The sequence below is a fragment of the Triticum aestivum genome, chromosome 2D (assembly GCF_018294505.1).
Source record: "Triticum aestivum cultivar Chinese Spring chromosome 2D, IWGSC CS RefSeq v2.1, whole genome shotgun sequence".
Taxonomy (NCBI): Eukaryota; Viridiplantae; Streptophyta; class Magnoliopsida; order Poales; family Poaceae; genus Triticum; species Triticum aestivum.
Window position 1 is genome coordinate 265,606,225 of NC_057799.1, and position 27,080 is coordinate 265,633,304.

Below are 27,080 nucleotides of genomic sequence, written 5' to 3' on the forward strand. Positions count from 1 at the left end.
AACCCCACCTCGGTGTTTTGCAACACCGCCAGGTCACTTCTCCAACCCGGTGGATAACATGGTAGCATCGGCTACACGTCTCAATGCGCCCCCAATTACTGGTGAGTCGCCTATTGCGGTGGAAGCACAGAACGCCACTGAACTACTCCAAACGGCGATTGCGCAGCAGGAGAAATATTCATACAGTCGCAATCGTGTGCACTCAACTCCCCTTCTGAGCCGTAGTTACAGCCGTCATGTTGAGTCACCCATGGTCTCTAGCAGTGAGCAACGCCGTGACCCGCCCCATGACCCCTGAACCCGAGGTATGCTGCTCAGGCGATTGTGGATGACGCCAGAGCCCATCGTGAGGCGGCGGCAGCGGCTAACCAGGGGGCTCATCAACAGCTTCCGGTGATCCCTTCGGCCTTGGTGGGAGCCGGGTCAAATTCCAGAACTATTGGGGTGCCGTGTCTCATGCCGGCTTTGCGCAATAAGCGCTTTCCCAAGGATTTCAAAGGCCCTCGTAAGGTGCCTAATTACACGCCAGACCTCCCTCTAGAAGCTCGAATTGAAAGTTATGAACTGGCAATGGAGATGTTAGATGTCAGCGATGCAGTTTGTGCCAAGTATTTCACCATGATGTTGGAAGGACCGGCTCGCACATGGCTAAATAGCATGCCTACTAGTTCAATTAATACTTGGGCAGAGTTGAAGGACAACTTTATCTAGAATTTTCAAGGAACTTGTAAGCAGCCTTTGACTATTGTTGATTTGGAGCACTGTGTGCAGTGAGAGAATGAGTCGGCTCATCATTGGGCTCGCCGGGTTGCAACCATCATCCATTCTTCGGACAGCATTGGGGCGGCTCAGGCTGTGCTGCTTTTAGAGTGGAACTGTCACTTTGACCCCCTCAAACAGAAGCTCGGGTGGCTCAAGCTTAAGTGTACAGATATGGGAAAGCTTATGGGTGTACTTACCAGATATTGCGACTCTAATACTAATAAAGATCTGAGCTCTGATGATGATAAGTCTGGCAAGGGCAATAAGAATGGCAATGGAAAGGGTCAGCAGCAACATGCCTCGGCTCAGCATGGTAATCAGAATAACCAGAACAATGGGGGGAAGTGCAAGTACTCTGATCGCGGGTCAGATTTTGTGGCTAATACCAATGCCAGGTCTAAAAACCAGTGTCGCAATGGTAATGGAAAGCTGCATTCAGTGGAGGAAAGCCTTTTAATCTTGAAGCAATGCTCAATGACCCCTGTCCAAAACACAGTTATCCTAACAAGTCGTCGACTCATGCTTGGAAGGATTGTTATATCATGCGGGAGTTCAGGAATCAGAGCTTTAACCAGCATCATGGTAACAACAATGGGCCACCCGGCGGGCCAGGATCTGGTTTCCAGGGGTTCGGCTTTGGTGGTGGCGGCTCAAATTCTCGTTATCAGGGTCAAGGTAACAATGGTGGTCATCATCAACATTCTGGTCAAGGTAACCAGCAGCATAATAATCGGTCAGGGTATCAGAGTAACCCGAAGCAGCTTAAAAGTGGTCAATATCATGTCTTCACTACGAATACGTGTAAGCGTGACCGGAAGGTCCATAAGCGAGCATTCCACGCAGTTGAGCCGGAAGTGCCTTGGTATTTAAGATGCTCAGAACATGCAATCACATGGAGCTAGGCGGATCACCCGCCCCGGGTTGATGATCCGAGTCATTTAGCACTAGTGGTAGCGCCTCAAGTGGGTGGTTATAAGTTCACCAAAGTCCTTATGGATGGTGGTAGTAGCATCAATATATTTTATTATGACACTTTTCACCGGATGAGCCTCACGGACAAGGGTCTTAAGCTGTCCTCCATAGTGTTTCATGGTGTGGTGCCTGGCAAGTCAGCTTACCCTGTTGCGAAGATATCACTGGAAGCAGCCTTTGGTGATGAGCGCAATTATCGAGCAGAGATGTTATGGTTCGAGGTGGTCAAGATCAAGAGTCCATATCATACGCTGTTTGGATGGCCGGCTTATGCCCGATTTATGGCTCGCCCTTGTTATGTATATCTGCAACTTAAGATGCCAGGACCTGACAGGACAATCATAGTTCATGGGAATCATAAACTCACCCTAGAGTGCGAGGAAGGAGATGTAGCTTATGTAGAGTTGGCTTGTGCTATAGAGGAGCTTAAGTATTATGAGGATAATGTTGACCCGGCAGATATGACCCCTCTAAAGAAGCCCACCATAGAAATAGACCTGCCACTTTAGTTTAAGTCAGCCAAAGACACACAGCAAGTTGATTTTGTCCCTGGTGATTCTTCTCAACAGTTCACCATTGGGACAGGGATGGATCCTAAATAGGAAAGCGCGCTCATCGAATTCATCCATGAGAATCGGGACATCTTCGCATGGAAACCTTCTGACAAGCCAGGTGTACCGAGAGAGTTCGCTGAGCACCGACAGAATATTGATCCTAAGATGAAACATGTTCGCCAGTTCCTTCATCGTTTTAATGAGAGATGTAAGGCTATTGGAGAAGAAGTGCCCCGGCTCCTAGCTTCCGGGTTTATCATTGAGGTGTTTCACCCTCAGTGGTTGGCTAACCATGTGCTTGTACTTAACACTACAAAAAAATACACTTCCGTGATGATACGTGTTTGTCACAGTAGGTCACGTTTTCTGTCATGCATGTACATCCATGACGATTTTATGACAGAATCAAGATAGTCATACCTGTGTTGTCGTAGAAGTGTTCCATGACATTACCAAAATTATCATCACGGAAGTTTCCACTTCCATGACGATAAATCGCGTGCCATAGAAGTGCTTTCGTCAAGGGTGACCGACACATGGCATCCACCATAACGGGTCGCCGTTAAGCTATCGGGTCCGGTTTTGGATCTGATAACCCGTTAACAGCCCGGACCAATGGTGATTTTCCACGTGTAAAATTCTCATTGGCCGAAGGAAACACGTGTCGGCTTACCGTTGGGACAGATGTCATCCACTCATTGGACGGGAGGCGCCTATGATACGTCGACACGTGGCACAGCCCAACGGAGGCCCATTCCGGTGAAAAGGCAGGCCCGTTTGACTTGGTCAAAAGATAGCGGGCTGGCCCACGGAAAGCATGTTAACGGCCTATTCGCACATAGCCCATTTACAGCCTGCTAACCCAGGGCCCATTACGGCCTATCAGAATTAGGCCCAGTAGCATCATCTGGGCTGTCCAATATGATTCCAGCCCATTGTAACTTCCGGCCCATGTCTGGCCCATGACGTCTTTCGTCCCATATGAGGCACTTTGTAACTCTTGGCCCATTAACGGCCCGTGGTGAAACTGGCCCGCAATGAACAGTATATCGCTTTATACCCATTAACGGCCCATTATTCCATTGGGCCCTTTCAAGCCCATGTTATCTTTCGGCCTTCTTAGGGCCCATTTGTTCTTGGGCTCATTTCCAACATTCGGTTACTTACGGCCTGTTACTGGCCTTTTCTGGTTGTGGGCCAAATTCAGCCCGTGGTTACAGTCGGCCCGTTTGTGGACCGTTCGGCCGTTTTCATAGCGTCGTCAAATACGGCCAATTAACGACGGCCCGTTATGGTCGGCCCATGAACGAACGTTTCCAACTCTAGCATGTTCAAGGCCCATAATGCGGTCCGTTGTTGGCCCATGTTTGGCCGATCGATCATACGGCCCGTAGAAGGTCCATTGATTCTACATCCCATAGAAGGCCCATTGTTTCTATGGCCCTTAGAAGGCCCATTGTATCTACGGCCCGTAGGAGGCCCATGGTTATTGTGTCCTAGTTTTAAAAAATAGGTTATTGCGGCCACTAGCAAACCGCGGAAAAAGAACTGCACTGACTACAAGCAAACAAATAAACAAGACAACAAAGAAATAAATAAGAAAGCAACTTACGCTAGGATATCACGGCTATTACACATATTACATCCACTGGGCATCAAAGTTCGCCACCAGTGCAAATATAGGGAACAAAGCAGCATATCATACACACTGGTTGTCAAAGTTGGCGACCAGTGCAAATAAACGCCGCAGCAAAACAAGTCCAGAACTGAAACCACTTCAGAAGAGCTCAAGAAACAATATATCCTGGGCACCCATAATGCTGGCAAGATGCTTAGCAAGCTTATTAACTTTCTCTTGTTTGGCGCTTAAATCCTCCAGCACTTGCTGTTGCACAAGAAAGAATGCATCTAAATTCTGCAGGGACTTCCTCAGTCCTTCGGCTTCTTGTCGCAGCATAGCTGACTGATGCCTTTCAGCTTGTAGCTGAGACTGAAGAAGCCGAACTGATTCAGGCAGCGAGTTCAAAGAGCTTATGCTAGCGGTACTGGCCAGTAACTCGAACACTACATCAACGCAGGACTGTGGGGTTTTCTCACTGTCTACAAGATCGTTTTTATCACCTTTCTTGTAGACCAACAGGGTTGTCTCACTATCTTGAACCTTATCTGCATTACTTTCTCTACCATTGCATAGTGGGGTGCTCTTCTCCAATATTCTGTTCGCATACTACAAGAGAAACAAGCAGACACATCACAGGTTTAGCATGTAGTATACGAAACTCATTTTGGTAAACCTGTCAGTAGTAAGGTGGACAGGATAACAACATGAAACAAACATATATCTATGTACTATGGTCACTGTATTATCCATATCATTCTAGTTTATGTTGCCAAATCAAGATAGAGACACAGTTCAACTCATATAAAGACACAGCAGCATAGACAGAATATAAGTGTGAGAAACTACACAACATTGGCAACGCTTGTAATGTGCATCACATGAGAACATAACTGTTTATACAACTGAAGCTGAAATCAACATAGAGCAAGAAGTTAGAACAGAAATCCAGTGAAAGAAATAGGTTTAAAACATACTTGTTGCGCCATTGGAGTTTAAATTGGATCCTTCAAATTCGAAAGTAATTGGTATGAGTAAATACAGTGATGCAACAGCAAAGGTGTATGGACCATAGCTACGGAATCTGACCTAAGAACAGTTGCTCTTCTGCTTTAGACGTGGAGTTTGGGTCACTGTGGTGGTCTTTGTGCTTTGGGCACTGCAGTTGCTTTACAAACTGCTCGTGTGGGGGTACTCTGTGGTGGACATGGTGCTTTGTCAACTAGAAGTGGGTTACTATCCACTGGGGTTGGGGTTAGATGGGTTGTAGCTGGTTCTCTGCCCAACGGTGTAAGTGTGCAATCTGGAAGAGTCTCGATTATGTGTGGTGGGGCTAGTTTGTGGGCCAGTACAACCATGGTTCTATCTGCATCGACGGGTAGCACTGTCTTTTGTGAAGAATGGGTTTTTGCTCCCTTAGATACTGCCATCACCCCCTCCAATTCAAATGGCTGATAAACAAGAAAAGAAATCGAACGTACAGACATTGTATGATAGACAGATGTGGTAATTCACATATATGTTGTCTAACCAAACAGGACAGCATGACACAATTTCACATATATGATGCCTAACTAAACATGGATAGCATGACACAGTTTCAGATATATGATGGATAACTTAACAGGATATAATGGCATAATTCAACATATGATGAGTATCTAAACAGGATGACATGACAAAACTATATGATGTCTTTCTAAAATAGGTTGGGATGAAATAATTCACATAAATGTTGTCTAAGTATACAGGATGGCATGATATAATTGACATAATTGATTCATATACTAAGCAGCTGGCACTCGCATGTATGATCTCTAAACTAAGCAGATGGAATTCAATATTGTGCATATGATGTCTAAACTAAGCAATGCAAGACACCATATGCATGATATGAGAAATATAAACATTGCAACTTAGAGCATACACCTCAGGTGGGATATAGGACTGGTCATCTGTCTCTGAATCCTCCTCTGAGGAGCTCCCTGTAACCATCGAGATATATGCTTCAACAGGTACCATTGCCTGCTCTGAAGACCTTGTTTTCACTCCTGATTTTTCCATAACTGGCTCAAATGGCTGATACACATGAAGAGTAGTTCAGTATACACAGATTGTCGACAAATGGAATACGTAATGAAAAAAAAGATGGCATGAGATAATTCACATATATGATGCCTAGCTACATTGCGGTGCATAATTCACATATATGATAACTGGCTGAAAAACATGGCATTGCATAATTCACATATCTGATATAGAAACAAATAGGAGGAATTCACACAAAGCATGTCTAATCTAAGCAGATGGCATGGCAATGCAAGACACCATATGCATGATATGAGCAATATAACCCTGCCAAGTTAGAGCATCCACCTCGGGGGGGATACGACTGGTCATCTGTCTCTGAATCCTCCTCTGAGGAGCTATCTGTAACCAGCAAGAAATCTGCATCGACAGGTAGCACTAACTACTCACAAGACCTTGTTTTCACTCCAGATTTTCCCATGACCGACTCAAATGGTTGATGCACAGGAAGAGTAGATGAATGTATAAACATTGTTGACAAATGGAATACATTATGAAAAAAATATGGCACGATACAATTCACATATACGATGATTGGCTAAACAGGATGGCGTTGCATGATTCACGTATATGATGCCTGGCTAAAGAAGATGGCATTGCATAATTCCCATATACTCCCTCCGTTCCTAAATATTTGTCTTTTTAGAGATTTCAAATGGACTACCACATACGGATGTATATAGACATATTTTAGAGTGTAGATTCACTCATTTTGCTCCATATGTAGTCACTTGTTGAAATCTCTAAAAAGAAAAATATTTAGGAACGGTGAGAGTATGATATAGAAACCAAACAGGTGGCATTCACACAAAGCAAATCTAAACTAAGCTGATGACATATAAGATGTATAATGTAAGCAATGCGAGGCGCCATATGCATGATATGACCAACATCAGCATGCTAGGTTAGAGCAAACACCTCAGGTGGTAAATAGGAGTGGTCGGCTCCCTCTGAATCCCCATATGAACAGTTATCTTCCTCTGGAATACAATCTGGAATGGCGGGAGGGGGCCACTTCGCCCACCATGGAGCGGCGTCTGCATGACATTATATTCCCACGCAACGGTCTTCTCTTTTTCTCTACATGTTCAGTACGATTGTGTACAATAACTAACATGCATAATAAAAAAAATAGTTAGATTTTGTTAGGCCTAAGGGGTGCATGCAGAAATGAAGACTGATGGTACCAAACGAGTGGATAGATCCTAAACTATTGATAGCAGGTAGATTATAGCTTCAGTTTAAAAAGACAGACAATGGATCATCTACTGTTTGTTGCCCACCCAACATGAACCTCATAGAAGACTCCAGATGAACCAGATAGTAGACAGATACTATTCGTTGCTACCTCGATATGAGACCAACGGGCATTTTAAAACTCAAGTTTGAATGATAAAGTAGCAGGTAATAATAACCGATGTATAACGTAAGCAAACACGAAACACTGCGACCTCTCTTCTGGAACTGTGTAGTCCTCAGGTTCATCTGCTCAGTCGATGATGGTAATGCAGTAGGCGTGGCTGCCGGCAACGGGGAAGATGATCTGAGGCTGCGAAAGAAAGTCTGCAGGGGGAATCTCTGCTGCAGTGAATGCTTCTATCGATGGTGCACCTCAGGTGGGGTGGATGACGGCACGGCAGGAGCAGGACATAACACACAGAGTTTTCTTTGACGCCTATCTGAAAATGAAGTAAATTTGTAAGGGCTCCTTAGAATTGGAGGATTCTATAAACGCAGGGACAGGAAAAAAACAGGAATAGTATAGGAATGCACGTATAAAACAGAGCATTTGGAAACATAGGATTTCTGTCAACCTGGGTGTTTGGTTCACATGAATTGGAAGAACACAGGAATGGAGAAACATGGTCAAATTAAAGTCAAACCATGTGAAAATGAAAAAAAATAAGAATCTTATTATGCCAGTAATGCAATTAGTCCTGTTTTTTCTTTGAAAGAGACACCAAAGGAAAAAATCCTCCAGTTTTGCTTTGCCCCACTCCTTCTAACCAAATGCACGAATAGTAGTACCATAGTAGTTCCATAGCAAAGAATCCCTGAGGGATCGACATGAATGCAGAGTAAGAAAGTGATGCAACGAGTGTACAACCTCTTTGGCATAGCCTTGTCGACCTCAGCATCATTGGGTTGGACGTGGAGGATGGTGATGCCGGTGTGACTGTCGGAGGAGGGGAAGAAGATCTGAGGCCTCTAGAAACGACGCCGAGGGTACTGCTTCGCTGTGATGGACGGTTCCGTCGTTGGAGCAGCTCTGGTGAGGTGTACGGCGGCGAGGTTGAAGCGGGACAAGACAGACAACGTTAATCTGAAGTGGGACTCTAATATCATCTGCAATAGATGATGTAAAATACATCACCAAAAAATGCTAGATGTAAAACGCATCAGCCGCGCCACGGCCGCTCTGACAGATGCTGTAAATACTGTTAACTCTGAACTTAACTTAAGAAACTGAACTTTACAGTCGAAACTGAATTTTACTGTCGAAACTGATGGAACTAGTAGCAGAGCATTGCAATAGATGTTTAGGGCGTTCGAGCACTAGTAGCAGAGAAGCAGTGATCTAAATTAGCAGATGCTCGAGCAGGGAACACACTAGTAGAGAGCAAGTCATGCAGCAGCACCGCGAGCGAGTGCTAAAGAAGCAACTCCTGTAGCTGCCGGAGGTCGTGCAGCAGCAGCAGCGCGAGCGAGAGCAAGAGCAGAGCAGCAGCATGAACGAGAGCAAGAGCGAAGCAGCAGCGCGACCGACAGCAATAGCAGAGCGGAGCAGCAGCGCGAACGAAAGCAAGAGCAGCACGACCGACAGCAAGAATAGAGCCACAGCGCGAGCGAGAGACGGAGCAGCAACAGCAGTAGCGCGAGCGAGAGCCGGAGCAGCTGTAGCTAGTGCCAGTGTGGAAGTCGCTACCGAGGAAGCAACGACATGGGGGAGAGACGTCGTGGATGAAGTGGCCGGCGACGGTGCCGTCGATGGAGACCCGCCATGGCTGCTCGGTATCGAGCACCGGCAGCCCCGTGAGATCGAATAAAAGATAAAATGCAGCGGTGAGTGCAGAACCTCCTTGGTGGCGCCAAGTTGGCCTCGGATTCATCGGAGGAATTGGGGAGGGTGTTGCGGTTCCGGTGGGGCAGATCAAGACGGGGTTGTGGGGATGGAGGTGGCGCGATAGACGAGGCAAACGTCGGAGCAGCTCCTTGGAGGTGGAGGACGGGGCGGCTGATCCGGCGAGACGAAGAGATCGATGACAGATCCACATCCGGTGCGGTGGATGAGGGACGGCGAGCTGTTGCGGTGGACGACGTCGTCGGGGAAGAGTCTTCGGCTGGGCGGTGATCGGGAGGCCGACGGAGGAGCGTGGGGTTTCGCGGGTTTTGGCGGCCTCGGTGTACGAATGGAGGGATGAAGCGGAAGGTAGGGGGACCATGGCTTAGGGACGCGCTTGTCTGAAATGTAGGGTAAGTTACCAGCGTACCCCCACTGGTTTTGACACCGCGACATCGAGCCGACATTTCCGGCTGAGGGGTAGAAGGGGGATTTCGCGTGTCTGGGCTACGGGACCGATTTCGGATGAGGAGGGAGTTTTTGCGCGTGTCGAAATTTCGGGATAACAAGGCGCGGCGCGGGTTGAAGAGGCGGGAGTTTCAAAGCAGATGAGACAAAAGATACTCGAGCTTGAAAATTTTGGGATAATAAGGTGCGGATTCCTTGTTCGGCAGAACAAACTTAACATGTACAAAAAAACAATTCATACAAGACGCAATAGAGTCATGTCCCCTTTTACTATATTGCTATAAATGTCATTGAAAAAACTACAAGAAAAATGTAAAAAAATCGGGAGAACAAGATTACCCTGTACAGTACCAAATTATACAATCATTTAAATATTATCTTGATAACAAAAAACATGCATATAGCAGTAATCATATTTCACTATGAACTACATGTAACATACGATCTCCAATTCAAGTATTTGTATCCATTTTATTTTGAATTCAAATCAGAGTACATTGGTCTAGGTGGCGAGATGTTCTGGATAATCTAAACCCTATTTTCATATGTATAATTTTTGGCTGAACTGGGACAAGTTTTGGTATAAGCTTCTTGCAAAACCGGAGATTCTATCAACAAGCCTCGTGGTTCCGAGAGGGAACGTGTCACCTTTGTGTGCGAAATGATATACGCTGCCTCCCCCCTGATTTTCTTTACAAAGGCAACATAGAACTATATGAGTGCCCTGTTAAATTTTGGAATTATTCCGGGTTTGTTTGGCCTTTTTTATACATTAGTTGAGTTTCTGGACATTTAATGTGCATAATCCAAATTATAACTGCAAGCACATGCTCCGGTGCACCAAAGTTGGTTGAAAACTCACTTGTGTGTCCTTGGGTGAATTTCTAGGTCCCATGCAAGAAATGGGAATGAAATTCAAACATCTGGGCGTCGTGACTCGGCCGAGAACATTGAGAAAATTGGTTTTTAAATTCATGTAAATCCAAAACTCGCCTGGAAGTCATGAAACTTGGCATGGTGTCATGTCATGACACTAACATGCTGTGGTAAAAAATTGGGCCGATTTGGAACAAGTTTTGGTATAAGCTTCTTGCAAACCGGAGCTTCTCTCAAGAAGGCTCGTGTTTCTGAGAGGGAACGTGCCACCTTTGAGTGTGAAACGATATATGCTGCCCCCCTTGAGTTTCTTTACAGAGGCAACATAGAACTACATGAGTGCCCTGTTAAATTTTGGAATTTTTCCGGGTTCGTTTGGCCTTTTTTTTATACATTAATTGAGTTTCTGGTCATTTAATGTGCATAATTAAAATTTGAACTACAAGCACATGCTCCCGTGCACCAAAGTTGGTTGAAAAATCACATGTGTGTCCTCGGGTGAATTTCTAGGTCCCATGCAAGAAATGGGAATGAAATTCAAACATCTGGGCATCGAGGCTCGGCCGAGAACATTGAGAAACTTGGTTTTAAAATTCTTGTAAATCCAAAACACGCCTAAAAATCATGAAACTTGGCATGGTGTCATGTCATGGTACTACCATGCTGTGGTAAAAAAATTGGTAGAATAGGAACAAGTTTTGGTATAAGCTTCTTGCAAACCGGAGCTTCTCTCAAGAAGGCTCGTGGTTCTGAGAGGGAACGTGTCACCTTTGAGTGCGAAACAATATACGCTGCCCCCTTGAGTTTCTTTACAGAGGCAACATAGAACTACATGAGTGCCCTTTAAATTTTGGAATTATTCCGGGTTTGTTTGGCCTTTTTTATACATTAATTGAGTTTCTGGTCATTTAATGTGCATACTTCAAATTTGAACTACAAGCACATGCTCTCATGCACCAAAGTTGGTTGAAAAATTACATGTGTGTCCTCGGGTGAATTTCTAGGTCCCATGCAAGAAATGGGAATGAAATTCAAACATCGGGGCATTGTGGCTCGGCCGAGAACATTGAGAAACTTGGTTTTAAAATTCTTGTAAATCCAAAACACGCCTGAATATCATGAAACTTGGCATGGTGTCATGTCATGGTACTACCAGGTTAAAAAATTGGCAGAATAGGAACAAGTTTTGGTATAAGTTTCTTGCCAACCGGAGCTTCTCTCAAGAAGGCTCGTGGTTCTGAGAGGGAACGTGTCACCTTTGTGTGCATAATTCAAATTTGAAATACAAGCACATGCTCTAGTGCACCAAAGTTGGTTGAAAAATCACATGTGTGTTCTCGGGTAAATTTCTAGGTCCCATGCAAGAAATGGGAATGAAATTCAAACATCTGGGCGTCGTGGCTCGGCTGGAAACATTGAGAAACTTGGTTTTTTAATTCCTGTAAATCCAAAACACGCATGAAAATCATGAAACTTGGCTTGGTGTCATGACATGGCACCAACATGCTGTGGTAATTTTGCTGTCCGATTTGCGAAGGTGCACACATTAACAATCAACAAAGTCATTTTGGAACAACTGCTGTCACGTTACAATCGGAAACACAAGTATTATTGAAACCGTGGGCGTTCTATTTACCATTTACGTGCCACCACGCGTCCCCTTTTTATTAGCTAGAAGGCGCCGTGCAGGGTAGCTATTTGAGTACGGGAGGCATGCGATCAGACCCCTACGCGTGCTTATCGGGAGGAGAGCCCTTTGACCTCCGTCTGTCGTCCACCTCTCTCCCAAGGTCTCCATTAATGGCTCCCGAGCCTCTGTTTAATGACGTGGCTATGTCTCACTCGACTGAGATTTAAGAGAGAGAAAATAAAATCTGAAAAGAAAATTTTGCACGGATCTTGATGTAATATCCGAGGGACCTATATAGCATCTACTGTGACTTATAGCAAGACTGATGAATATATAAGGACGACGACCGTGGATAATAATTGTCTTACATAATTAGGAAGATAATTAAAAAAGCCACATGCGGCTACGCCCGAAATACACAAGGGCAAAAGAAGAAGGAAGACAACGATCTGGCTCGCTGATCTCTACTTTCTTGATGCGTTGTTGCAGGCCGCTGGAACTAGTCTCCGCGGCGAGCGGCGATGAGCTATGTTGTGTCCTCAAGACGCTGCTTGAGAGCATCCACGGATTCCTCCACCAGCCTTTGGCGCTCGATGCGGAGCATGTCATTCTCGTCCATAAGTTTCTTGACGACGACGCCGGTCCTCTTCAACAAGGCACTGGTCTCCTCCTGCTGCTCTGCACTTCGGACGATCTTCGCCCTCAGCAGGTCGTGCTCGGCCTGGAGCCTCTCATTGCCCTCCCTTAGTTGCCGGATGACGCCGGTAGCCTGTTCAAATGAGGCTTTCATGTCGTCCTGCGACCTCGCCCAGCCGGAGATCTGATCCATCTGGCTATGGACGATCACATGCATGCGCCTGTAAGAGTCGTCGCCTGCCCGCGAGACATTTTCCCAGGCCGCCGCGGCACGGCGGGACATCTCTGCTGCATTCGCGGCGCGGCGGGACATCTCTGCCGCTTCCGCGGTGCGGCCGGACCAGTCTGCTGCATTGACTGCGCGGCGGGACCTCGGTGCTGCTTCGACGGCGCGGCAGGACCTCTGTGCTACTACTTCCATGCGGCGGGACATGTCGGCTGCTTTCGTTGCGAGGCGGGACATCTCTCGTGCTTCCACTTCCATGCTCGCCTCTCCCTAGTGGTAATGTCTCGACCCAGAACTCACGCTGGCCATGGCAGACGCAAGGGAAGGATGCTGAATGACTTGTTTGTTTTTGTGGATGAGGAGTTGAGGAGGAATGTGCAGTCATCTTGGCATAGTATTATTTATAACCGAGTACTAATATGCTCCTAAGAGGGAAACCGTTTAGGTTGTGATCGGTGTGAACAGGTTTGCAATTAAATATAGCATGGTAGTAGTAATTTGGAATGTGACAAGACGCAAGCTCAAAATTTATTGACGGTTCTAGTTTCGAACTATTCCCGAATGGCGTAACGTGGCAGTGTTAAGCCTTAGTGATGGCGAGGCGCAGAGAAATTAGGATCGGAGGGAGTACTACTAGTAGTACTACTACTTTGATGTGTCGCGTCAACTCGCACAAGTATGCAACACTTCCTGAACAAACAAGCATATAAGCTGTTATACTTCATATAAGCTGTTATGCTTCTTACCCAAAGGATCTTTATATCCAACAGACACAACATATCTGTTCGACTGTTGGAAATTACTTTAACTGCTGATCTGATGTCGAAGTAATTGTTGCATCGCCACCAAAACCCACCATCTCTTAAGCTAAAGTAGACCAAGCTAACCCCTATATTAGCATGTTACTAAGATAAATAGAAGGCACTGTAGAATCATTTAGGACGTGAGCTTGTCAATCTGAATGTGGAGGGACACCAGCTTAGCGCCGGCCAGCAGATTGGGCGGATCTGTGAAGAAGGTCAGCTCCTGCACGGCGATGTCGCCGGGATCCTTGCTGCTTGTCACCTCCATTTCCACCTTGACGGCGTTGGTCCGGCCTTTGGGCTACCCCGGCGGGCTGTTCGCCCACAGCTTGGCCATGTAGTGCGGCAGTGGGGACGACCCTGCTCTAATGCAGACGACCAACACGGCGATAGGCGCGCCGATGTCGAGCACGCCGCCGACCAAGAAAAACACGCGGCCGTCCTCCTCCGCGAACAGCAAGAGTCGTGGTTCCGACAGTGGCACTTGCAGCTAGAGCACCTTGCTGTACTGGATCCTGTGCACGGGCATGGGATGCACGGTGCTGATATGGTGGGAGAGCGCCGGCGGCTGTCGGCGTTCTGGGAACGGGGGTCCCCATACTTTCCTTCCTGCGGCCCACGGCGTGGCTCCTCTAGCGGCCTGGTACGGCCCATCTTCACCAGCAAACACTCAAGACCCTCGCGAGGGGCCAACCTCGCGAGGCGGACGACACAAGACCTCCTCAGGGGCAGCCTCACTAGGCTGGCTCGCGAGGAGCGGAGAGATCAAGGCGAGGGGCACCTTGTGAGGTTCCCGTAACGTGAGCCATGACGACCAAGGCCAGGCGGGCGCCAGCGGGCGCAAAGTACTCATTTCCTCTTTGGTGCTAAAGGAGCAGGCACAGGCGAAGAGTCCCGAGGCATCAGGCAAATGTTTCCATATTGGTGCAACAAGACCAAGACCAGCAGGACGGCAGGACGGAGGTCACCACGGAGCCCACGACGTCGTCACCACCAAAGACTTTGGCAGGCGAAGACCACCTTTTATCAGGATAGCTTGTACTAGCTGTGCCCCTTCAAAATTGGCCGTTGTAGGATCCCTTCCCGCCTAATATTTGGGAAGAGGACCGGGGCCTCTATAAATAGGACTAGCCACCACCATAGGAGGGGGACGGAACCTTGGATCAGATCCATTCCACCCTCACATGCACAAGCTCACCGAGCTCAAGAACACCTCTCCTCAGGAGGCTGTTCTTCCCTTGTACTTGTTCATCCTCGGCCTACAAGGCAATCCACCACACCACACTGGAGTAGCGTATTACACCACATCGGTGGCCCGAACCAGTATAAACTCTTGTGTCCCTTGTTCTTCGAGTTCGACGAGCTGAGCTTTGAGATCATGATGAGTGGGTGAGCTAGGAGGAGAGAGAGATCTTCATGCGCACCTCAGAGTTCGAACCTTAAGGGTTTTGCTGGAACCCGCAATCCGACATCTGGCGTGCCAGGTAGGGGTGCGCCGAAGTTTTCCTTTTGTCGATACATGCTCCATTGCTCCACCACGTCCATGGCAGACGCGCGTCGAGCTCGCGCCGAGCGGCGGGCCGCCCTGGCCGCCCGTGTCGCTCAGACAGCCCCTGTCGGCGGGCCTCCCCATCGTTCTCCATCACCCATCGCCAACGCCGCCACCGGCCCGGCGGGAAACAAGCAGCAAGCATCTTCGCTGCACCCCTCGACGCGGCAGGACGACCGCACCGCCACCCCGTCGCTGACTCCGGCCGGCTCATCGTCCCACGCTCGCCGCACGCCCACGGACTCGCAGGATGCGCTGCTCATGGCACGCGAGCTCCTGCGCTATCGCCTGGTCGACGACCTCCACGAGGACTGACTGGACCGCATCGCCGAGCTCGTCAGCGCCGCTGGGGCTCACCCATCCCGTTTCTCTTGCTACCTCGCCCACCTCAAACTGCTGGCAACATAGCCCACGGAGCGCCTCCGCCACCTCCGCACCAAGACGGCGCCCTAGCACCAAGACGCGCGGCCCCTCGGCGCGACCCGCCTCGCCGGGCGCCCGCGTGCGAAGAAGGAAACTACCAAGAAGTTCCCCGCGCGCAAGAAAACGCTCATGCGCTCCCGGCGCCACCACGTCAAGACCACGTGCCGCCTACGGTGGCGGTGCGCGGGTATCAAGAGCAGGCTCCGCCTCTACAAAGGGCCCCGATGGCCACAGCAAGCTGCCGCGCCTTCACTCTAGAGCTATGTAGCGTTGTCTAGCCAGGCAAGTTCAAGCCAGACCTGCCTCCTCGCTACGACGGCACCCCCGACCCTGCGGAGTTCTTGCAGCTCTACGAGCTGAGCATCGAGGCGGCCAACGGCGACGAGAAAGTCATGGTGAACTGGTTCCCCATGGCTCTCAACGATGGTGCTCGCTCGTGGCTCCTGAACTTCCCCTGGGGTCAATCTCTTCCTGGGGCGAGATGCGCGACCGCTTCGTCGCCAACTTCCAGGGCACTCGCAACCGCCCTCCAGCCGCGGGTGACCTGCGCCGCATCAAGCAGCAGCCAGGAGAGACCCTGCAGAAGTACATCTAGCGCTTCAACAGCGTTCGCCTGAAGATCCCCAAGGTGACGGGCGAGGCCATCATCTCAGCATTTTCCGACGGCGTTCGCGACGTCAAGATGAAGGTGGAGCTCGCCATCCATGAGGAGCTATGCACGGCTCTGGAGATGTTCAACATGGCGACCAAGTGCGCAAGAGCTGAGGAAGGCTGCCTTTCCCTCCTCGAGCTCCCTGCTGCCGACCCAGAGGAGAAAAAAGGCAAGGCCAAGGACGTGAAGAGCAAGGGGTTAGCCGTGCTCGTGGCGGAGCCGGACACGAAGCGCAACCGGGACCACCCCGAGTCATCCAAGAGCAGTCGTCCATTCTGTGCCTTCCACAACGTACACATCCACAACACCAACGATTGTCAAGAGCTCAGGGCCATCCGAGATGGACGCTTCGGTCGACACCCCGAGCGCAACGACCGGGGCTACGGCCGAGGAGGAGGACGAGGTGGGGGGCGCTGGGAAGACCGTGGCCCCAGCCAGGAGTGGCGCGACCGGCCTCGTGAGGACCGCTGGCAGGACCAGCCTCGTGAGGGCGCCTGGAGGACCAGCCGCGCGAGGACCGCCCTCAGGGCAATGCTGGTCTCCCTCCACTGCCGCCACCGCCAAGAAGGAACGATGACCACCATCAGGACGAGGGGCCGGGGGCTTCCAGGAACCGCGTGATATCGCCTACATCTTGGGCGGACCTCAGGCCCCAGCATCCCAGCGCATCTTCAAGCAGTTTGCTCGCGAGGTGAACGCGGCCCTTCCCAAGCTCGAGGCCACGCGCCCGCTCAGGTGGTCCAAGTGCGCCATCACCTTCAGCTCGTCGGACCAGCTCAAATGTGCGGCTACTGCCAGTGCCCTGCCGATGCTTTGCTCGCCCATCATCAGCAATTTCCAAGTCACCAAGACCCTCATCGACGGCGGCGCAGGGCTCAATGTCTTGTCCGTCGAGACGTTTGACAGCCTCCAGGTGCCATATGATCAGCTACAGCCTACCAAGCCTTTCTCCGGAGTGACCAACGGCTCCACCACCCCGATAGGGCAGGTCCGCCTCCCTGTCACCTTCGGTCAGTGCGACAACTACCGCACCGAGCTCATTGACTTCGACGTCGCCCACATCCGTCTGCCGTACAACACCATCCTTGGGTATCCAGCGTTGGCCAAGTTCATGACAGTGACCCACCATGGCTACAACGTCTTCAAAATGCCAGGAAGCGATGGAATCATCACGGTCCCCTGTGAAGAAAGAGATGCGGTGTGCTCCCTGGAGCGCGCCTTCCAGGCCGCAGCAATCGAAGACCCCGACATCGAGGGCGCCCTGTACCCTCCTGAGGCCATCCCTAAGAAGAAGAAGCAGCTACTCCGCACAGGGCCTCAGGAGAGCGGCGTCTCCAGCGGCGCCGCCTTAGGATCAGCGCCCGCACCTGGGGCGCCTCCCTCCCTCGCATAGGAAGGCGCGTCCGGCGCCCTTCTCGGGCAAGGCTCGGGGTCTCTCTTCTGGAGGGCCTCAGACCTAGCCAACATCACGAGGGAGGCGCTCGGGCACCACGTGGAGGCGTGCTTTGCTGCACGTTTCCCTCAAGAGGGCACTGGGCGAGGAGCGCCCGGTGCTCAGGAGTTCATCGCAAGGCAACCCAGGAGCTTCAAGAAGCAAGGGCTATGCGCGGCGACCGTCGCCTGCCACCTCGCGCAACTCCCCGTCACTACTAGGAAACTGCTTATAGATAGACGCATACTAGCAGCGTGCTATATTGCCCCGCGCTACTGCTACTTACTAGTAGCGCGTGGCCAAAAAACACACGCTACTAGTAAATATTTCTAACCGTGCCCCGCAAACAGACCATACTAGTAGCGCGGGCCATAAAACAATCGCTACTGCTAAGTAATAGTGATAGCGCAGCTAACATACCCCGCGCTACCATTAAGTGTGTCACACCAATCTCCCACCTCCCACCCTCCCACCCCGCGATCCACTCCGATCGAGCCCACCAACCGTCTCAGGCCGCTCCTATACCACCCACCCCCGATCTAGATCGATCGAGATCCCCCTTCCACCTCCTCTCCTCTACCTTCCACCCCCTGGTTCGTCCCCTCGCTCGACCCCTCGCTCGCCATGGCCGCCTCGCTTGACCCCTCGATCGCCACCGCAGTCACCAAGCCGCGCCTCGCCGCTCCCCCGCAGTCCTCCGCCGCGGCCACGGGCGGGCTGCGCCGCGGTGCCGTCCTCCAGCGGGGACGGCAGCGGCGCGGCAGGTTCTCGTGCTGCACGGGGTCCGCCGCCTCGGAGATGTATGTAATGCCTCCTTGCCTCTCTTTTTTCCCCCTCTCCTAATCTGTCAGTGTAATTTTGTGAGGCCCTCATCTCTGTGGATGGGAATGGGATGGGGGACGGAATCCTCCTCTTCTTCTTATGGAAGTCCCTTGTAGTAGCTGTATAATGATGATTGCACTAGGTTGGTTGATCACGCCTCATGATTGGGAGGCCCATCACCATCACCATCACTTTCCTAGCTGAACAATGATGGTTGCGCTCTGCAGCCGTAGGCCGGGAGCCCGCATCAGTATTGAACAAACATGTGCCACTGCCAATGGCGCCGGAAGCGCATAGAGGTATACCGCAGCTAATGATAGCCCAGGTGAGAGGCCTACTAAGTCCCCAGCTTCCTACTGGTCAATGCATCTTTGGTTTTGTTTTAATGGAGTTCTATTCAGCTTGTGTAATCAAACTGTTAGTCCCAAAAACAGTTTACTGAAACTGCTGCCACTCTGGTTCAGTTAAGACTTGGGAGTCTGAACTGTTGTGTTAGACATAAGTAGAAGTACACCTGCAAACTAATTAGTTGTTGGGAGAAAAACATTTTATAAACACGTATTCACACTCAACCTTGATTAGGAAATTATTGGTTTTGAACTGTCCATGATTTAGATGAATCCAGGTCTTCAATTTAATCTATATGCCGCTAGTAGGAAACTTTGGAACTTGAAAACCCAAATCTGTTTTAGTCCTCCTAGTTTAGCTTTATAGAGAAAACACTGATTTCTAATTGATTTAGCCTATTCTAATAGTTTTGAGTAAGTTCTTGGGGATGAGTCTATAAGTCTGTTCAGTGTTCAGCTCTACTTGATTGTAATTCATTTGCTCTAGCTTTCACAAAAAACTAATTATCTGGTACACTTTAGAACTATCCTGTGAACATTGATTGGCTGCAGATGAGCCATGTGTCTCAGAAGTCTGAAGGATTGTTCATCATAGAAATGTTCAGTTGATAGATTTATGAGTTGTCCTGAATTCGGCGTCCATGACCAAACCCAGGTACCTACAAACTCCCCTTTGTTCTGTTTTAGACCAACTATGTTTTTCTGCAAGTCAAATAGACCGTAATACTAGTAACATTGTGTAGCTAGATAGGTCATTGTTGGTTCTGATGCTTATTGATTGACACACCAAGTGTTGTTACTGCTGATGATTACTAGTACTACAGCAATAATACATCTGCAACCAAGAGTTAAATGGAAATGACATGACAGTAATGGGTACAATGTTGGTAATACATCTGTTGTTGTTGATGCCTTCTTGCTTGCTTGCGAATGACCTGGGAATTACTTCTACTTGGCGCACAACCTTTGCTTGTTGCAATTTGCCTCAAAAGCTTGGATTAAGAATCTATAATAAGACTTGGTACTGCCTTCGAATTCCTTATCTTCTTTCACTTGTGGTCATGCCTAGCACTGTATCCTTCTTAAGTTTGGTTTCCCAAATTTCTAGGATTGGTCTGTTTGGTACTGCTTATAATTCATATATACTATGCTGCTGCTATATGCTTTTGTTTCTGCTATTGTTACTTAGTTCTCTATAGGTTACTGTTATACTGTACTAATGCTCCAGGTTCTTTGTGAGTTCCTAGTAGTTGTCTTGGTTCATTGTTTAATTCAAGGATTTGTTAGTTCCTAGTAGGGAACACATGGACATGAAGCTGCAGCGGCGACGACGATATTGACATGGGGCTGCGGCGGCGACGACGACAACGACGACATCAGAACGGTGCTGCTGCGGCGGCGACGATGACAACATCTTCACGGTGCTGCGACGACGATGACATCAACGCGGGCTTGAGGAGTCGCCGACGCCGACGACCTATACGCGTGGTGTATATTGTGTATATATATGTATATATATATATATATGTGTGTGTGTGTGTGTGTGTGTGTGTATTAATTATCTATATCGGTATGTATGATTGATTGTATGCATAAGATGTACATATTATGAAATGCATGTATGTGAGTACTATGAAATGTATGTCTAAAGTGAAATAGGTAGATTTTTATTTTTTTGAATCCTAATTAGTTACTAGTAGCGTGGGTGGTATCATAGATGAGCTACTACTATTCCTTTAGTAGTAGCGCGGGCTTGGAATAGTAGTAGCGCGGTGCATCAGCGCTACTGGTATGTCTGTTTAGTAGTAGCGTGGGGTAAAACACGCGCTACTGCTAAAAAATAGTTGTAGCGTCGTAGCAGTAGCGCGGGAACCTACGCTACTGGTAGTCCAAAAACCAATGCTACTGCTAAGGTTTTTCCTAGTAGTGCATCCTGGTGAGGACGGCGAGCTGCGCGTCTGCATCGACATTCCAGGGCTCAACAGGCCCACATCTCAGGAGCGCTTCTGTCCTTCGCGCGTTGGGTGGTGTGAGGGTCCACCTCACAGCTACGTCTGCATGCCATTGGGCTTGCCGAACATGGCGGCCGCCTTCCAGCGCCACCCGCGGAGTGTCCTGTCGGCTCAGGAAGCCAGGCATCACGCAGTCTGGGCGGAGATGGTGACGGTCCTCGAAGACCCGCCCGGGCCCCCAGAGCCTCCCGAGGCTCAGGGTCCTGGCGGCTCATGAGGAGCAACTCCTTCATCGCGCGCCTTCGGCTACCTCAACCCTCCTTCAACAACGGTACCTGGTGACATTTTCCAAGTTTACTCAGCTGGGAGCGCCCCTCGGGCTGCACGATTCCCAGGTCGCACGGGCCTATCCCTATGGCATGTATCCTTTTGCATTTTTAGCTTACTCTGTCGGCGGCGCCCCTCGGGCTGCATCATCCCCAGGCCACTTGGGTCCGTCCCAGTGGCATGTATCGTTCTTGCATCTATCTGAGCTAGCATGAGTTACCTACGGTTACCACCTGCCTGCCCGGCACTTCGATGACATGTACGTCGCACGCCCTAGGGCTAGGGCGCGCGACCCGGTGCCTCGCCACCGCGGGAGCCGCGCGCCTGTCGTCTTTCTTCAGGATTCTTCGCATGAGAAGACTAGGCACGGCGTCTGTGCTCGGGTCCGTCCCTGCAGCATCGATAAACCCAACGACTGAGCTCTGTCTGGCGGGCCAGCCCTACTCATGTCACCTCCAGGGGTCGTTGGTGTTTGGCCTTCTCATGTGATCGCCTCAGGAGATTCGCCCGGCGCAGGTTGCCTAACCATCTTGCAGGACCGTTGCAGCCATCAAGAATCAAGACCAGGCGCAGCCCGCCTTGAGATAGGGCCTCGTGAGTCCCACGCTGGCTCACGAGTGCCCAGACACACCTCGTCTAGCCCTGCCGTGCAAGCCACGTGTCAGGGCGGGGCTGTACACGCCCCGAGGGCTCCACTCAGAGGGAGCCCTCACCCACGCACCAGTGGAAGCACCATGCTCCGCGCTGGCAGTCAACACGGTCGAGGAGCGGCTATGCCCGTGCAAGTGCGGAAGCGCTACGCTCCGCACTGGTGATAAACAACTGAGGGCGGCCCCATGGCCATACCAACCTCAGGGAGCCACTCGGCTCAGTGTCCAGCCTCACCGCAACGCTCCCCCCTCGGGAGAGCCGCGCGAGGGGGCTGGGCACGGGGGTTGCGCTCGGGTCACACCCAAGCGCACGCCACCCTGCCAGGTCTCTCGGACCTAGTCGTCACGCGCCCTCCTGAGCGGAGCCAAGGTATGAAGGTCGTTTGGGCGTCAAGAGGGACTCCTGGGCATCGCGACTCAGGAGCCTAACTGGCCACGTAGCCCCTCACCCCTTGGTCTCGTCCGGGCGATCCGGACGACCCAACGGCGGCTGAGGTATGCGCGGGGTCGGGCCCCGCCAATGTAGAACACTAGGCCTACTCCCGCATCTCTTCTCCGTAAGTTGTTTGGCGTCAAGGGGGACTCCTGAGCATTGCGCCTCAGGAGCCTAACTGGCCACGTAGCCCCTCACCCCTTGGTCTCGTCCTGGCGATCCGGACGATCCAACGGCTACTGAGGTATGCGCGGGGTCAGGCCCTGCGGACGCAGAACACCAAGCAAACGGGATGGAAATCGCGGAATCTCAAACAAATATTACAAGACATACTATTCTTCGAATACCAGACACAAGTTTAAACGCCTCCATGAGGCATGGTGCATGTTGCAGAAGCAAAGCAGGAAAAGGAGCCGCCAGCAAGCCATCTCGTCATCCCTGGACGCCGCCGTCACTTGCAAGGGGTGCCCCTTCAACGGCGACATTTCCCTCACCTGTGCTGCCCGCCGGAGTTCCAGGTTCAGCAGCACCACCAGTCGAGGGCGCAGGGTCGAAGGCGCGGAACTTCTTCAGCAAGGCCTCCACCTGGCTCTTCATGGCTTCGGCAGCGGCTGCGCAGCGCTCGTCATGCACGGGCTCGAGAAGCTCGTCAAGGTCGGCGTCAGGATCATGAAGATGGAGGTGGCTTAAGACGCGCGTCAGTGCAGCAGAGGAGAGCGCACGGCCTTCCTCCTCCACCAAGGGGTCGATCCCGTCGATGACGTCCTCGAGCGCCGCGACAAGATGAGGGGGCAGCTGGGTGGGACCCTCGTCGTCTGTCGCCAGCGGCTCTCCAAGCCCTTCTCGTAGAGTGGCCGCAGCGCCACGCGGGACTTCTCCTCAAGGGACTTGAAGGCCACGCGGTCCTCAGCCAGGACCTTCACTTTGGCTTCCAGCTCGGCCTTCTCTGCCTTCATCTCCTGCTCCAGCTTCTCCAGCCGGCTGCGCTCCGTGGCCTAGGCCCTCACCAACTTCTCCAGCTTAGCGTCGCGACCTCTGACAGCGTCCTCTCGGGCCTTCATCTTCTCCTCCTCCGCCTTGCGGCCTCGAGCCTCGGTCGCGCGCTCGTTGCGCATGGTCTCCAGCTCGGCCTCTAGCGAACGGCAGCGATCCTGGATGGCCCCGGCGTCCTCCAGCGCCACCTCGCGGGCAGCCGCGGCTTGGGCAGCGGCCTGCTTGTCCTTCTCGAAAGCTGCCACGGCCTGGATCAGCGCCTCCCGGATGGATGCATCAGAGTGCAACCAGCCAGAGATCGGCTCAAGGCGCCCGGCCACTAGGCGACGGTCGGCGCCTTGAAGATCACCCCACAGCCGGGTCAGCGCAGAAAGGGCGTGCTCCAGGGCGTCAGGCAAGGCAGAAGGATTGCGGACTGGTAGTGGGGTGGAAGGAGAAGGTAGCATTGTCGCCAAGACCTGCAGGTTAACGGCGGCGGAAGAAGAAGCCAGGAGCTCCGGAGCCTGCGGGGCCTCGGCCAGCAAGCTGGGGACAAGCACCTCGGGAGTCGACGTAGCATGAGGGGCCGCTGTCCCCTGGAGACGCTCCTCTGGGCCTCTCAAGGAAGCCCGGGCCGGAGAGGGGCGGGCGCCATCGCTGCCCTTCTGTGCCGGAGGAGGTGCGGTCGTGCTAGGCTGCCGGGTCCATGAGGATGTGGCCGCCCGTTCCTTCTTCTTCTTTGATGACGATGTCGACCTAGAAGCTCAAGGAGGAAGCATCAGGAAGCCGCGACGGAAGCAGGAGCAAGGACAAGGTCAGGGCAGGATACTCACTGGTCCACGGCGGTGTAGTCCCGGTGCCTCTTCAGAAGTGCGGAGCTTAGGGGCCTCGCGGCCTGGGGCGCAGGCACGCGGGCCCCAGGAGTCTGGGAGGCCGCTGTGGCCCCAGGTGGCGGTGAGGCAGGGGCGTCACCCCGAGAGATCAGCGACAATCTGCTCTTCGTCGGGACACCGGACGACGGCTTCCCCAAGGGGAGACCCTGGACCTCGTAGTGACCCTAGCAGGGGGCAGGACTTCCCTCGCTGGGTGGTCGCCGGCAGCGTCGTCGTCAGGCAAGGCGCGGAGGAGGTCGGCCTTGCGCAGAGGGGAAGTCTTCCCAGACCCCTTCGGGGTGGCCGCCGAGTCCTGCTCTTCCTCCTCGCCGGAATCGTCGGAGGACACCACCACCGGAACCGTCACCACTCGGGCCTCAGAGAGCACCGGTGGCACAAGACCATGCCCATCGAAGACGGGCATGGCGGCGGCAATCTTTGCCCCATCTGGGCAGCGGTACAAGGGAACGATGCTGTCCGGCGGGTACCCTTGGTCATCCCCGACCAAGGAGCGGAGGGCCGTGCCCAGCTCCTCGTCAGACAGGGCCTCCGGACGCAGGCGGAGGTCATCCCCGAGCTTCCCACAAGGGGCGCGCATGCGCCTGGAGGGGAGCCACGCGCTGCACCATGAACTCCTTGACGATCATGGCCCCCGTCAGCTTCACCGCCCTTGGGTCATCGGGCTTCAGGTTGGCGGTCATCCTCTCCAGCACCAACTCCGCCCGAGGGTCGGTGAGCTTCACTTCGGAACCACCCGTCGTGAGACACGGGCATCTCCATCGGCAGCACCAGCCTAGGGTGGGAGCACTTGGCATCCATCAGGACCCACTTGCCCCTGAAGCCCTCAGCCTTCTTCCCGGCCTTCGAGATTGCATTGGTCTTGTTGGCCGCGACGAAGTTGACGCACCCTGAGCAGGGGTCGTCCTTGACCCGGAGATAGAAGAAGTGGCGCAGCAGTGCCACGGACGGCATCACCCCAACGTACGCCTCGCAATAAAAGGCGAAGATCGATAGAAGGAGGATGGAGTTGGGATGAAGATGGAGGGCGTGAATCTTGTAATGGCTAAGGACGGAATTGAAGAAGTCGGAAAAGGGAGGAACCAACCCCACCACGATGCTGCTCATGAAGAAGGGATAGAAGGTGTTGCCCGAGGCCTCCGGCTCGGCGGAGCCGTCCCAGAGTATAGTCTTCCTCTTCTCATCACCCTCCACCGTCATCAGGAGCGTGGAGGCGAGGTTCTTCTCCGAGATGCTTGGCGCATTCAGCGCAGGCTCGTACCAGGATGGCGGAGGGACGGCCCGAGCTTTGTTGGGTGCCATTGGCGGCAGGCTCAGAGGAGGATTTGGGCGGATCTGGAGTCTTTGGGAACGAGGAGCAAGAAAGGGGATCTGGAGCAACACGAAGGGAAGCAATGAAGGCAGCGTGGCCCGCGCCAGCCTTTTGTCAGTCGGGCAGTTGCCGAGACAGCGTGGGGAAGCGGAGACGCCCACGTCCGGTCAGTCGCCACGCGTCAATCAAGGCCGCATGCAGTTGGGGCCCGCGGCACTCCGCAGTTGCCCCTTGGCTTCGCCTCGAAGCCAAGTCCGAGCGCGCCTTGGGCCCGGGGGCTACCGTCAGCGTTCTGGGAATGGGGGTCCCCAGACATGCCTGCCTGCGGCCCATGGTTTGGCTCCTCTAGCGGCCTGGTACAGCCCATCTTCACCAGCAAACACTCAAGACCCTCGTGAGGGGCCAAGCCTCGCGAGGCGGACGACACAAGACCTCCTCAGGGGCAGCCTCACTAGGCTGGCTCGCGAGGAGCGGAGAGATCAAGGCGAGGGGCACCTTGTGAGGTTCCTGTGACGTGAGCCATGACGACCAAGGCCAGGCAGGCACCAGGCGGGCGCCAGCGGGCGCAGAGTACTCGTTTCCTCTTTGGTCCTAAAGGAGAAGGCACAGGCGAAGAGTCCCGAGGCATCAGGAAAAGGTTTCCATATCGGTGCAACAAGACCAAGACCAGCAGGGCGGCAGGACGGAGGTCACCACGGAGCCCACGACGTCGTCACCACCAGAGCCTCTGGCAGGCGAAGACCACCTTTTGTCAGGATAGCTTGTACTAGTTGTCCCCCTTCAAATTGGCCATTGTGGGATCCCTTCCCGCCTAATATTAGGGAAGAGGACCGGGGCCTCTATAAATAGGACTAGCCACCACCATAGGAGGGGGGCGGAACCTTGGATCAGATCCATTCCACCCTCACACGCACAAGCTCACCGAGCTCAAGAACACCTCTCCTCAGGAGGCTGTTCTTCCCTTGTACTTGTTCATCCTCAGCCTACAAGGCAATCCACCACACCACACTGGAGTAGCGTATTACACCACATCGGTGGCCCAAACCAGTATAAACTCTTGTGTCCCTTGTTCTTCGAGTTCGACGACCTGAGCTTTGAGATCGTGGTAAGTGGGTGAGCTAGGGGGAGAGAGCGATCTTCGTGCGCACCCCAGAGTTCGAACCTTAAGGGTTTTGCCGGAACCTGCAATCCGACAGCGGCGGGCCTTCGTTGCCGCAGACGGGCATGGGGCATTTGCAGGGTGCGAGCGGACACACGCTCTGGTGATCGGCGAGCTTGTGGTAAGTGGCGTAGAGCCCACAGCCTTCGTGTGGGCACTCCACCCTCACTGAGGAGAGGACGGCGTCCACCGCCGTGTTCCGCACGTCAAAGCCACTCCGCGCTTGCACTTCTGGCACTACCGCTGGTTCCCGGGGCGCTCGACGAGGTAGTCCACGCAGGCCAGGTGCCCTCCCTTGCACTGCACAAATCAATCGAACAGCACATCAATCAAGAAACCTGTAGTTTGCTTGATCAGCCAAACGGACGAGGTGTCTTCGAACCTCATACACTGGAGGCTTCAAGGGGCAGAGGCACATGGGGCAGTGGAGCAAGGTGAGGTCCATCGAGACCATAGAGAGCTCCAT